We start from the raw sequence: 10,374 nt of genomic DNA, 5'->3' as shown, positions 1-10,374 counted from the left end.
TGAAGGTGGAAATGATTGTCCTTTCGAAAAAACTCACTGCTGGCAAGATTAACACACTTCCGGCCACTCTGTTAAGGTTTAATTCATTATTTATTCAAATTAATGAACTAACACATTCCTCTTGCCCCCACCCCCAGCTTTCCGTCGGGATTTTCAACACTTCCCCCAAGTACTTCAGCAGATGACAAACTATTGGGATTTTGTCAGCTTCTGAAAAAGCTGAATAGGAAATTGTTTGAGGCTGGAGTCACTGTTCTGTGGTGGGAATGGTATTACATGAGGAAGGGGAGGGGGGCCGACACCCAGGCGTACACCCTCATGCTGGGAGAGTGAGCACGGGCTTTGCAGTCAAGAGTTTGCATCTCCTTTTTACTTCTTTTTAGAATACTTTAAAACTTATTATCTGACATTCCATGCCTGTACATAATGGCTTTTTGTTTTTGTCAGATTCACCCCTGATTCCCATTTTTCAACGCCCCCCCCATCTTATTTATTTACTTACTTTTAAGATTTATTTATTTAGTATTATGTAAGTACACTGTAGCTGTCTTCAGACACCGCAGAAGGCATCAGATCTCATTAGAGATGGTTGTGAGCTACCATGTGGTTGCTGGGAATTGAATTCAGGACCTCTGGAAGAGCAGCCAGTGCTCTTAACCACTGAGCCATCTCTCTAGTCCCATCTTATTTATTTTTGAGGCAGAGTCTCACTATATAGTCCCAGGTAGTCTGGAACTTACTGTGTAGACCAGGCTGACCAAGAACTCACAGCAATCCTCCTGCCTCTGCCTCCTAAGAGCTGGGGTTAAAGGCATGCACCACCATGCCCAGCCCTTTTTGACATATTAACCCTGAGTACTGAGACCAGTTTCTTGGTTTCACTAAGCTGCGTCTTTGCAGTTATAATTGAAAGGACGGACCCTGGGCTCCATCGTCAGTAAATTCAGACTCCTTCCTTTTCTCCCACGCTGGATTTCCAGGAGGTAAACAGTGCACCCCACAGCAGAATCTGATCTGTTAGCTTTTCCTCATCCTTTTCAGTGAGAGCGATAGAAGCCCGCAGAGCACTGGGAAACTGGAGAACACCAGAGCTCCAGGATCCGCCTCTGGGATAAGAAACTAGTTCAGCAGGAAGGGAGCACGGCCAGCCCCTTAAGGGTCACATGCTCAAGGTGCCCAATCTCATCTCACATGCTTAATACCTCAAATGTCACTAGGTGGGGAAGACTCTCTAGGGAACGCTGGGAGAACAGTGCGTGGCTGTAATGGCAGGCTGACCTGAGAACACCTCTGCGCCTTTCTCTATCCCTCTTTGTCCTTGTGTAATTTAATTATGTCCTTTAGTACCACAGCTTTTAAAGTCAAAGACAGTTATTCTTGTTTTCTGTCTGTCACCTTAAATCACCAGAGTCTGGCCCTCCTCGTCTCCTCGTCTGTCTTTTCCGGTGCAAAGGACAGCAGTGCTGCTTAGGTTGGCCACTGCTGGTTCCTCTTCCGTATCTCCGACACACCTGCTCTTTCCCAGTTAACTGTGAAGTGGCTGTTAATTCTAAAAGGCAGGAGGAAATATCAAAATGCACAGACAGCTTACTAGGAGGCGGGTCACACCCCTGTTAGCAAACAACAGTCAGCAGGTGTTCAGACATCCAAATGTACTTTTGGGATCATGCAGAAAAACTGTCCTTTTTTACTTTCAAAACATAGACCAAAACAAAACCGTCTCCATGTGACTAGCCAGTCATACTTTAGACTCTGCACCACCCTGCCCTTCTACTGACAAACAGTGAAGGTCGGGCTTTCTGTGAGCTCTCAGTAAAAACTCCAGAGTCAGCCTCAGATCTAGTTTTCAAGGAAGGCAATGAATGTGAGTTGGTTTGGTTTTTTTTTTTTTTTTTCTTTCCCATTTTGATTTTGAGACAGCCTTGAATATGCAATATTCCTGGGGCTCCCATCTCTCAAGTGCTGGGGTCACAGCCACACACACACCCATGCTCAAAGCTCCCCTCCCCCGCCCTCCGCCCTTTCACTATGTAGTCTACACTGGAACTTAACATCCACCTGCCTGAGCTTCTCAGATACAAGAATAACAGATGTTCTGGGACTGCAGGCATGTACTACCACCTGGCTCAAAAGCTGTCTGTGTCTGTCTGTCTACCACCTGTCTGTCTATATCATCTTTATCTGTCTGTCTGTCTGTCTATCTATATTTTATATAGACCACCTGTCTGTCTATATCATCTATATCTGTCTATCTATATACCTATATATCTTTAACATAGGGTCTCCCTCTGTAGCCCTGGAACTTGCTATGTAGACCACGCTGGCCTCAGACTTAAATTGATCCACCTGCCTCTCTACCTCCTCCCAAGTGCTGGGGTCAAAGGTGTGTGCTACCATCCTGGCTTTCTGCTTCTTTGATCATTTGTAGTCTGAGCCTGTATAGCTATCAGTGCAAGTTTTTATGTGTTCTATTATAGTATCATGCATATCTATATTAGGCAGGGTGGTACAGGCCTGTAACTCAACAAACACAAAACTCACAAATATACATATTTATTAGGAAAAATCTGAGTCTTAGATTTTTAAAAAATATATACTTACTTTTATTTTATGTGCATTGATGTCTTTCCTCCATGTATGTCTGTGTGAAGATGTTAGAACTGCATTGATGTCTTTCCTCCATGTATATCTGTGTGAAGATGTTAGAACTCATAGAACTGGAGTCACAGACAGTGGTAAGCTGCCATGTGGTTGCTGGGAATTGAACCCAGGAAGTGCAGCCAGTCCTCTTAACCACTGAGCCACCTCTCCAGCCCTGAGTTTTAGAATGTTATTGAAACCATTGAAGATCTCCACCAAGCAGGATAGCCAGGGCTACACAGAGAAAGCCTGTCTCGAAAGACCAAGACATATACCACCAATCCTAGCCTTTCCCTTTTTGTCTTATACCTCTTCCCTCCCTCTCCTCTTCACAATCATTTAGAAACACAAAAAACATTTTAGCTCATGAGCTATACAGAACAGGCCAAGGGTCAGAGGTTATCAGCACCTTAACTAGAACACCTAATCCACGGATGTTGTTAAAATGAGCCAAGCCAGCATTAAACCAGCTCATCGTAACTGGCAGTGCAGGCTGAGAATTGTATTACTGCTACCATTTTGTAACTCGGAAAACCCAAAGCAAAGACAGTCAAAATAACTAAGACTGTACTCTGAGGTGCTTAATCTTGCTTGTCTGGATCAAGAGATACCTGAGTTAGCAAATCAAGGCCCTCTGGGCATGGGCACGCCGATGAGGGAGTTACCAAAAACCGATTGGCTAATGGAGGAACCCACGCTCAGATGTGAGCTGGCATGAGCCCGGAGGCTGGGAGCCTCTGTGGAACACAGCAGGGAAAGAAAAGAACCTGGCGTCTTTTTCTGTTTCCTGGCCAGCCCTGCTGCCCCCCGCCCCCTTCATAAAGCCCTGAAACCTTTGGAACTATGAACCACAATAAGTTCTAATGTCCTTTGTCAGATACTTGTCACCACATCAAAACCCTAGCATGCGTGCTAGGCATGGTGGGTCACACCTACAAACCAACTCAAAAACCTGAGGCAGGAAGAATGGGAGTTCAAGGCTAGCCTGGGCTACAGGAGACCCTGCCTGAAAAGAAGAAATGGTTCTGAGGATACAGCTTAGTGACAGCCAATATGCTAACAGCACAGCTGACTCCAGGAAGCACCATTCAGGCTGTAAAACTCTTCAATAGCAACACCTGCCAAAACAGAAACAAAGGCCTAATCCATCAAAGTCCACAGTTCTGAGAAAGTCTCTAAATGTAGCTTAACCTTGCTTTTTGGCTTCTGTAGTTCTGCTCCTGGCTAACTGTTCTTGTTAACTGAAGGATGTCGATCCAGAACGTGGTGGTGGTGGTGGGGGGGTGTGCTTAAAAGTTCACCTTGAGAAAAGCTGGGGGCTACATTGAGATCCTGAATATCCAGTGTAGTTGCCACCAGCAGTAAAGACTTATTTATTGGCTTAGATCTACATCCAAGCAGTCATCTCTGACAGATGTCCGGCAGCAACATGCGGTCCGTCCTCAGTTCATTCCATCGCAAGATCTGTAAGAACAAAGAACACAGAGTTAAATATGATGCCTTCATCAAAGTTCACAGCCGTGGCATCCGCCTTTAATCCCAGCACTCAGGAGGCAGAGGCAGTTGTATCTCTGAGTTCAAGGCTAGGTGGGCTGTAGGGAAGCTCTGAGATACTGCTCTGAGGGTCGGGGTCCCTGAGCCTGCGACAAGGCCGGGGCTGTGGGGTTCTCAGACTCTTGGACATGTGGGTGCCGCTGGGAGTCTCAGAAGAACAGAGGAGTCTAACCCTGGGGCCTGGGGATAAGGGGAGCTCAGGCCTGTCCCAGCGGTGATTGTCCTTAGCTTGGTGGAGGCAGGCTTGGTGGCAGTTGTGGCAGGGAGCACACAGAGGCCTTCTATGGGAGAAATAAGCTGCAGTTCTGTAGGTGAATGCCTGCCTTCTCCGTGGCTCCCCATGGCGGATGGATCTTGATGAAAGAGACAGTCCGTAGTTCTAATCAGTTCGTTGGTCGTTCATGGTGGAAAATGGATGCTTACTGTACCATACCCATCTCTCAGGGTAGACCTGAGGTCAAATACCTTTCTCAAGGAGGAATGTCTGGGAAGGGAAGCTTATTGGCTAAACACTCCGGGACTCTTCGTACCTCATTAGCATGGAGAACTGTTTTGGGCCTACGTTAGGACACATTTCTTTTATGTGAGAAGCATGGCACGTGTTCCAGGTCAGGAATCTGGCAGGGGTTGGGGACTCGCCTAAGCCTCAGGTGTGTGCCCACCGAGTCTCTGGGTCTCAACCTGCTCTACCTTGCCAAACATCCTGGCATGGTTTTATGTCCCACAGTCTAGTCTACAGATCGAGTTCCAGAACAGCCAAAACTGCACCATGAGACTCTGTCTCAAAAAAAAAATAAATAAATAAATAAATAATAAATTTAAAAATAAATACTATACTTTGTATATTACTCTTCACACTTATTAATTTTTTTTTTTTTTTTTGAGATAGGGTTTCTCTGTGTAGCCCTGGCTGTCCTGGAACTCACTCTGTAGACCAGGCCGGCCTCAAACTCAGAAATCCGCCTGCCTCTGCCTCCCAAGTGCTGGGATTAAAGGTGTAACCCAGCTTTTTTTTACTTTTTTAAAGATTTATTTATTATTATATCTTAAGTACACTGTAGCTGTCTTCAGATGCACTAAAAGAGGGCGTCAGATCTCATTACAGATGTTTGTGAGCCACCATGTGGTTGCTGGGATTTGAACTCAGGACCTGGAAGAATAGTCGGTGCTCTTAACCACTGAGCCATCTCTCCAGCTCTACTCTTCACACTTATTACTCTCTTATATCATGCATGTTTGGAGTTGTGCCCAAAGTATTTTATCTTTGTAGATGAATTGGAAAAAGCAGAATAAAACTGAGTTTTAGTTCCTGCATTTGTCAGAAACATTGTGAACACTGAAAGATGACCCCAGAACTGAAGCCACCGAACCCAAAGTTGTTGGAACACTGAGCCATGTCACAGCAGCGGGCTGGGGTAGACATATGTCAGCTAAGATGTTGAGAAAAGGATGGTGGCTTCATCCAGGACAGATCCTGGAGGGACAGGCTTCTTTTGGAAGCAGACTTTCTGAGCCAGTCATTCAGATGTGATAGCCACTCAGGATGACTAAGCTCTGGAAGCCACTTTTGAGATAGTCATGGTGGAATCCTTACCGGAGGTGGGGGTGGGGGTGGGGGGACCCCAGGTGCACTCAGTGTGTCTTGCTTTGTCTCAGTATTTTTATTATCACTGTATTTTAGAAGGGAGCGCTTTAGGATGCTCGGTTGTTTGTCTCTTAGGGTTTGTATAGCGGGTTGGTAGAAGTGGGGCCGTGACCCCCAGTTCTCTTGTTTATAAGACAGAATTGCAAGCCAGGGCTTTGGGTGCAGCACTCCTGAGAGCCAGCTGGTACTTGAAGTACCAGCTAACCATTTGTTTTGTTTGTTTGTTTGTTTGTTTGTTTCATTTTGTAAACAGACTCTTTCTCTGGGGCGTGTATGTGTGCGTGTATACGTGTGTGTGTGTGTGTGTGTGTGTGTGTGTGTGTATGTATGTGTGTGTATCTGTATGTGTATTTGTATGTGTGTATGTGTAGGTCTTTTTGTGTTTATTGGGTTTTCCTCTGAGACTGCAAGTCAGCACATAGCCTAGGCTAAGACTAGCAGCCGCGGGATTACAAAAGTGCTTGCACCCCCAGCTTTTTAACATATGGGTTCTGGGGCTGGAGAGATGACTCAGTGGTTAAGAGCACTAACTGCTCTTCTAGAGGTCCTGAGTTCAGTTCCCAGCAACCACATAGTGGCTCACAGCTATCTATAATGGGATCCAGTGCCCTCTACTGGTGTGTCTGAAGATGGCTACAGTGTACTCATATCAATAATATAAATAAATCTTTAACAATATGGGATCTGGGACCAAACTCTTGTTTCTGTGCTTGCAAAGTAAGCAGTTTACTGACTGAGCTATCTCCCCAACCTGTTGAAACAGAATCTCTAGGGTCCAGCAAGATGGCTCAGTGGATAAAGAAAGATGCTTTGTGTCAAACCTGACAACCTGACCTAGGACCCACATGACAAAGAGCCAACTCCTGAAGCAAGTGACCCTCTGACCTTCATATGTGTCTTGTGGCACATGCTCACCCACTACGCTTATATGTAATGAGTACATATAATACAAATTTTATAAATAAACAGGAATCCCCCCCCCCCAGGCTGCACTTACAGTAGCTGTGTTCCTGGCTGTGGATGCAGATGGCCTTGAACTCTTGATTTTCCTGTCTCTACCGACCTAGTACTGGGATTGCAGCATGAGCTACCACAGCCAACTTTCTAACCATACTTTTTAAATCTTGATTTCTGTTTATTGAGCAACTAAAAATAAAAGGTAAAGTCTTCTATAGTAGTTTTTAAACCTTATATAGATGTAATCAACACACACATACACACATAACATGTATGTATGCATGTGCTCAGTAAGTATAGTTAAATGTATTTTGTATATGCGTATGTGTGCACCTGAGTGTATGCATGTGCCCCATGTGCTTATAGGAGTTCCTGGAGAACAGAAGAGGGTACCAGAACCCCTAGAACTGAAGTTACATGTGATTGTGAGCAACTGTGGATTCTGGGAACCAAGCCCAGGTCTTCTGCAAGAATAGCAAGCACACTGAACCAAGGAGCCATCTCTCCAATCCCAGGAAAGGTAGTTTCTACTTCTCCTTACTCTGCTCACTGATTGAAACATGGGATCAAGGCAGAGCCCTTTAAACCCACAGAAGATGAGGTCCAAACCCTTGGCTTCTACTGTCCTATATAGGTCTTTGCGTTGCAAACAACTATTTTGGAGCATTTCTACCAGCATGTCCTGTGTGACCAATTACAGTCACACACACACACACACACACACACACACACACCACATGCCCTTCCTTTTCTCTTTTGAGACAGGTTTTTTTTTCTATAACCCTGACTGGCCTAGAACCTAGAACTAACTATGTACACCAGGGTAGGGGTCCTCTCTCAGAACAAAACAAACCCTTGATAAACACCATTGATGAGCTAGGCTCCCCATGTGGAGTTCAGGGATCAGACTTGCCCTGGCCCTTGAAGTCATCTGTCTCGCTGACCCCAGGAACAAACTTTCTGAGGATGTAGCTTAGTTCAGTGTGGACACCACTGTGTGCACCAGGGGTAATCCTCAGCACTGACGGACAAAACCCAGAGCAAACAAGAAGAAACACGTGGAATTTACAGACTCGCCTCTAGCCCGTTAACTCCAAGGTGGCCTCATAAAGAGACCTGTGCCTCTGCTTTCTCCCTTTTATCCTTTGTTCCAAGAGGATGCCAGACTCCCTATTATAAGGTACTAAGAAGGGTCCCCAGAGCTCTAGGGACACACAGCTCTCTGAGTGGGCTAATAAGGACCCCCAGCCCTCGTCAAGCCTTCTGATGATAGCAGCCAGCATTTTTTTCCTTTTTTTCTTTTCCTTCATTTTTTTTTTGGAGGGGGCGGGGTGGGGGACATGGTTTTACTGTGTATTGCTGGCTGATCTGGAACTCCTTTTGTGGGTCAGAGTGGCCTCGAACTCACAGAGCTCCACCTGGCATCTACTTCCCGAATGCTGGGGTTATAGCTGTGTACTCCCATGCCCATCCCTGGGCTCATTCATGAAACAGTTTGAGCGCTAACCAGCCATGTACTCTGCTATTAATTGACCTAAGCCATGACCATAGAGAGGTGCTGTTTTAGGCTGTTTTAAGCTGCTAAATTTTAGGAGTGACTCTTTAGGCAGGAAGCTAGCTGATTCATTGTTCTGTGACATTTTGTAGTAATGGAATTTACAAAGCTTTTACTCAGCTTATAAATAGTATCTCTTAGTGTGCCTACCCCTCACTTTCCCTGCTTTCAAGATTTTTGTGGTCCTTTGATTTGTTGTTATTTTGTTATTATTATTTGTTATTTGTTATGTATCTTTGAACTTAGACAGAGAGATGTGGTTAAAGCCATTATTCTGTCTTCCCAGGCTCCTAGTTTCTGTCTGCAGGTTGCTGCAGTGCAGTGTTACTGTTGCTTGGATATTTGTAGCTGTTTGATCTGTATCTTTTTTTTTTTTCAAGTTTGCAAATCAGTTTATTAGGGTGAAATCACTGCTAATTACACAGAAGAGGAGCTACCTGCCCAAATCAGTGAGGGTCTCAGAGCTCCCTGCAGCAGAAACAAATGTTCAAAACCGCAATAAGGAACTGTCCCTGATTTCCAGTGACAAGGCCAAGGCAGGCGAATCTGCACATTTACTCAAGTCTTTAAAGAGCTTGTGGGCCACACAGTGGTCCCGTGCATGCAGGAAGTCAAAGCGCTCCTCTGTACAGCCCTCTTCTGACTGTGATCGGGAGGACACTCGCGCTTATCACACAACTCTAGTCGTTCCTGGGCCTTTACACACTTCTCCAGCTGTTCACAGTGTTCTCTCACTGTTGTTAGGGGGTCCACTGATTCTTCCTCCTCTTCTTCCTCTTTGGGGTCTCCGGATCCAGTGAGCATCTTTCCTTCATCCGCTAGTCCCATGTCGGGAGCCGGTTTGGGATTCAACAAGAGCAACAAACACCACTTTAGGTGTAGGGAGCTTGACGTGCATCTTAAGTGCAGCTTTTAGCTACAGTACAAGATCACCTGTCTCATCTCATGCCGTTTTACATTAAATTCGGCCTTGTCTGACATTAGGAATAGAGAACTTTTGCTTCTCAAAATATACATCTGGCTATTATGTCTTTGTTCTTCCGTAAGCTCTCCTTCTGACAGGGCCTTCCTGTAGACCCCAGGCTGGCCTCTAAGTTGTGAGCCAGCCTCAGGACTTGGTCTTTCAGTGTTCTTTCTTTTACTGTCTCATATACAGCAAGCAGTTGGGTTTTTACTATGTGAGCCCACTTTTACAGTTTTACATTTTTCTTTGACTTACTTATTTTTTGAGACAGGGTCTTAGTTTTGGCTGTTCTGAAACTCACTATGTAGGTCAGGCTAGCCTCAGACTCAGAGATCCACCTGCCTCTGTCTCCTGAGTGTTGGGGCTAAAGGCGTGTGCCTCTGCACCTGGATAATTTTATTACTTTTAGTTATATGGAGGTGTGTGTGCCTGCATGCGTGTGTGAGAGAGCAGCTGCCTGAGGAGGCCAAGGCAGCAGATCTGGAGCTGTAATTACAGGCAGTTTGTAAGCTGTCTGACACGGACACCACTGGGAACTAAACTCAGGTCCTCTGCAAGACCAGCAAGTGCTCTTAACCACTGCGCCATCTCTCCAGCCTCCTTGTGAGCCAGTTAAGCTAAGGTTATTTAATAACGTAAGCTAATATAACTGGTATGTTTCGTTTCAACTGTGTCTGTCGTATCTGTACCCGTGAAACAGTACACACGGCCTCTCTGCAAACTCTCCCATTTCCTTTGCTTCTTGTGCGTGTTTCTCTCATTTCCCTCCTCATTGCTACACTGTGTAGATGAGTCTTCTCTCACTCAGTACACTCCCAGCCATATTTCTCCCACTTCTCATGGAAATCCATCCCCTGCTCTTAACGATCACCTTTGCCGGGGTGTTCCAGTAACACCTCCCGCTCGCTTTCTTACATGACCATGAGAACTTGAAGCCTCCCATTCCTCTGCGTCCCCTACCATGCAGTTTTTGCTGATATTATCATGCTCGCCCTTGAATTTGCTCTGCCTTACACAGCAGTTGTGGGCTTTAAGCATCACTACCCTTTCTCCCTCTAC

General features: G+C 45.5%; 1 pseudogene; it reads right to left on the bottom strand.

Moving 5' to 3' along the window:
- Window positions 1-8,838: 8,838 nt before the first annotated feature.
- Window positions 8,839-9,192, bottom strand: LOC110310102 (cytochrome b-c1 complex subunit 6, mitochondrial pseudogene; annotated as a pseudogene).
- Window positions 9,193-10,374: the final 1,182 nt, after the last annotated feature.

This window comes from Mus caroli, unplaced genomic scaffold (assembly GCF_978045245.1).
Source record: "Mus caroli unplaced genomic scaffold, Mus_caroli_1 scaffold_16, whole genome shotgun sequence".
Taxonomy (NCBI): Eukaryota; Metazoa; Chordata; class Mammalia; order Rodentia; family Muridae; genus Mus; species Mus caroli.
This window is presented reverse-complemented; position numbering and strand designations above follow the sequence as displayed.